The 4246-nt window shown below is 38.6% G+C and overlaps 2 protein-coding genes across 4 annotated transcripts in view; one reads left to right on the top strand and one right to left on the bottom strand.

Annotated features, from left to right (window-relative positions):
- Positions 1-2579, bottom strand: part of msrb3 (methionine sulfoxide reductase B3) — a 168848-nt gene extending 166269 nt beyond the window's left edge. For 2 of the 3 annotated variants that reach the window (XM_010793589.1, XM_010793588.1), the window contains exon 1: positions 2396-2576. The gene's annotated coding sequence lies outside the window, so the exon portion shown is untranslated. Of the gene's footprint in view, positions 1-2395 lie in introns of all 3 variants that reach the window. The other variant, XM_010793587.1, reaches the window with a different exon arrangement.
- The window catches only part of lemd3 (LEM domain containing 3), an 11626-nt gene that overhangs the window by 1829 nt on the left and 5551 nt on the right, over positions 1-4246 (top strand). The gene's annotated exons all lie outside the window — the stretch shown is intronic.

The raw sequence follows: 4246 nt of genomic DNA, 5'->3' as shown, positions 1-4246 counted from the left end.
CGACGACAAAGGAGCTGTTTTTCGTTACCCCTAAAGAGGTTTCCACAAAACCTTTTTATCGACCTTTATTCCAGACACCTTTTGGTTTGGACAAACTACTTACGTGACAAAACAAGTCGGCCTATTAGGGTGTACAGATGCGCGATGAAATAGTGAAAGTTTAGTATTTAGATAGCTATCTAATAAATTTTTTTTTTCCCCAAAATCTGCGCCAGTGACGTGATCTTCGTTGAGGTAAGCGTAGTTCGACGCGGACTTTGCAACGAGAGGGAGAAGAAGAGTATGAGGGACAGTGAGAGGAAATTGAGGGAGGGCCACTGAAGAAAATAAACTTCTAACAAAAGACGGGCCCGAACCGGCCAATGGCGACCATAATTTTTGTAATTACCGCTTACCTAATCCACGCGCGCTATCATGACATGCACTTCCTCGCGCGAGGGCGAGTGCCCTCGGACGAGCCGCGAGTGAGGCCGTCCGTTTTGTCGACAACGAAAAGTGGTTGTTGCTGTTGTGTGCTGAGTGTTTTGCGAGTACAAACATCGCAATTATTTGCTTTGGTTAAATTGATTTATGTTCAGCTCTTATGCCCTCCTCGGCTCGTCTGCTTCGAAAAAAATTCCGCCCCCCACTCGACCACAATTACCGCCGGCCTCCCCGCCGTTTACTTTCATGTTCCTGGTTCTATGACGCATCACTGCACCTCTCAATATGATGCCAATATAAACAAGGTCTTCTGTCGGCTCTATACATCAATGCCGACCTATGCTGACAAGTAAGTGAAGAGTAGAAAATATAAAGGTATTGGCTTTAGGGAAATGTCCCAGCAGTTTAGGATAATGAAGGTTCTAATCTAATCTATTACATAGCCATTACATGTCTAACTCCTGATGACAGGAAGGTAGAAAGCGCATTATACAAATAATAATACTCATAATAATAGCTGAGATTTTTTAACAATGACCACAATATAATTATTTTAATAAACCAAATATGAATAATTGAGGAAATGAGGAAGAACTGATGATTCAAATGTTGTAGTACAAGTAGTAATGTAGTTAGTGCATAAATTACTATTGCAACAAATGTGTTCATTTTCTTCATTATAAGTCGATTTTTTTTGGACGAATGCTCCGGGCCAGTGGTTACAATGGTGGGGCCAGTGATAATACAATTCCACCGGCCCGGAGGGCCAGTGGCATTTTACCCTTAATGTCTACCCCTGAAAGGGCTTTGTTTTTTTAACACTGAATAACAACAAATAAGCAGTGAGTGAACTCCTGACATTTTCTTCTAATGCGAGATGTCACATATAACGAAAGACTGATCGTTTGGGGCAAAGAAAAAGCAGCTTTTAGTTAGTCTCAATATTGCGGAGTATTTAATTTGATTAATGCATGACATACAACCCCCTCATTTTCTTCTGTTGTAATTTTTGTATAATGCAAAGCCTATTTAATAGTTTTTAAATGGTCTATTCATACACTCCTTTCAATTATCTTTGTAAAGAACTAAAGATGCGATGCAAGCTTCTACCACTAGATGTCAGTTGTTTTGTGTAGCAAGTGATTAGGTAGGTTGGAAATTGTTTCATGAAGAAATATATTATAAGCCTTTTTTTATGGTTCAAATTAAAACTATACGTATAAGGCCTATTAGCTATATTTCAAGTGAATATAGCACACTATAATAGGACTCTTTAATTTCACAGAACATGAATGATATGGTTAAATTATAAGAATTTTTAGTTGTCTATTTGTTGTTGTTTTTCTTGGACATTCTTTATGTCATTTGACTTTATAAGCTACGTGTAGCTTAGTTATGCATGTGTTCAATTTGAACATGAGTGCGTATGTTTATTAGTAATTGTAAACCGACCTTCAATTATGTTTTATTTTTTATTCTAACGTTACGCAAATCCAAATCAGGAAAATACCACCGGTTTAACTTGCAGAACTGCCGAGTCACATTACAATTTAATTACTGACTTTACCTGAATCACAAGTGCGCCATACTGGAACAGAGGGTGTGTTGTCATGGAGGTTTCTATGCCGGACAGGAGCTCCATACCGGGGCTGGTCTACTGAATGGTGTTACGTAGGCTAACGTTACCTTGGTAAAAGTCAAAGTTATTGTACCATATTTGGGTCTGTTAGCAAACTGCTGCCTGTCTGGGACTACTTTTGCTTGCTAACAAATAACCACAAAAATAACATGCATGAAAAGTGACCCTATCTTGTAGTTGTGTCAGTCTTTTCTCGAATTGACGCTGTTATTCCTATTAGCTTCACGTCATGTTTTGAGCTGCTACATCCCGATAAAGCACATTTTCGTCACGGTTAAGCTAACGGTGACTATCGTACCCTAAATGACTCCACAAAATACAAAAGACATTTACCTGAGAGAAGCAACAGCAGGAATATGATGTTGATAGTGAAGCTTTGAGTCGCCAGCTTTAACTTGCAGTGTCAGGTCTGCACAGAAAATGAGATCAGAAAGACACACAGGCTAGCAAGGCTAACACGCTCCGTAGACCAACAGGCTGTGTGTGAATAACTGAGTGCACATCTCCAATTATGGCCAGGACCCCAGCCTCGTCACAGGGTGATGTAACCTGATTACAAACAAAACAGCCAACTCGCACTCACTCATCTCATTTAAATAGGAAAATGTTTCCTATTACAACAATAAAACGACTTCACCTGTTCTACTCAATGTTAATAAGGATGAATACAAATATTACTTTCTATTTGGCTGCCTATTTTTGGCTTTTGTTGTTGGGAAGACATGCTTGAAGGCCTATAGACAATAGATAGGAGAGTTGGTTGGAGTTTAATACAAAAACATATCACACAGAGCCAAACCAATGAGGTGTTTTGGGTATTAAAAAACTAGACACCTTTAACTGAGATAGGTATTTTGGAATTTGGCACTATTGTTTAAAACTTGAGATATTATGTATATTAAAAACTTATAACAGCCTTGTCATAGATGAGTAAACGCTAAAGTACAGGCTGTTTCTAGAATGTTCCTGCCCCACGTGTGCACATAAAACCAGCACAAGCACAGTTTAAAAACTCCTAATAAACCTTTAATTTGAGCTGTTTGTACAATTGACAAATTACATTAAAACGTCTGTGTCTTCTTAAATGTCTGTAGTATTGTACCTCCACCCCCCCCACCACTCCCTCCTCCCCCCTCTGGCTAGCAGGTTAGGGATACCCCAAACATACAATGTAATGGAAATAAAGCTGCATATAATAGTACATGTTACAATTATATCAATGTACAGTGTTTACATAAAATACAGAGGAAAATAATGCTTTCATTTAGGATGCATTTAAAGGTGACGCACAAGGCTGGAGAAGTGTCATCACGTGTAACCAACATTTACATTCAGCCTCGTTACAGTCAGTGTGGGCTGAGACGTACAAAAATAGATTACAGTGATGCATTATCGACTGGCTTATTTCGGAAAGTGTTCACTTTATTTTGTCATTTTACACATCCTGACAATTGTTTGGAAGTGGATGTAAGGTCGACCCTCGATGAAAGAAAAGTTATGACATGTGTGTAACTGGTCTAGTGACATTAAAATAGTACATCACCACAGCTGATTTAAACAAAATCATAATAATAAATAGAGAGAAGCATTTGGTTTAATATCAAAGTAAACTGCTACAAAATACCAAAATCTGAAGATGTCAAACTCTACCAAAACTACATCTATGGCAGGCCTTACTCACCCTTTAAACAGTTAAATCATTTCTTAAATCCAGTACATTCTGCAGTGCCAGTCGTCTTCTTTTTAAAGCACAAATTTAAGGCACAGTTGGGTTGTTTTTGAACATTTGAAATGTGCATTTGTACAAGTTCACACTGCAAACACTGAATCCAACTTTCAATACACTGCATTTAAAAAAAAATATGTCTGTCAACTTTTCTGAATATACGGGTGCTGTAAGAACACACAAGCAGGAATCCGTAATTCAGTACAGTCTCCTTACAGGGGGGGTTGGAATATTTGGGAGTTAAAGGTGTCGACATCCTCACAGTACTCCTTATGATAAGGGTGGTAGCATCATAACAATAGGCTGATTTGATCAAAGAAGAAGTGAGAGCATCAGGTTCTATCATGAACAAAAAAACATCCGTCTCACTTGAAGAGCAGATTGTAAACTGGACATGAAAAATCCTGTGCTAGTCTGGTCGGTCACACACACACACACACACACACACACACACACAC

The sequence above is a fragment of the Notothenia coriiceps genome, unplaced genomic scaffold, assembly GCF_000735185.1.
Source record: "Notothenia coriiceps isolate Sejong01 unplaced genomic scaffold, NC01 NC01_scaffold00037244, whole genome shotgun sequence".
NCBI lineage: Eukaryota > Metazoa > Chordata > Actinopteri > Perciformes > Nototheniidae > Notothenia > Notothenia coriiceps.
This window is presented reverse-complemented; position numbering and strand designations above follow the sequence as displayed.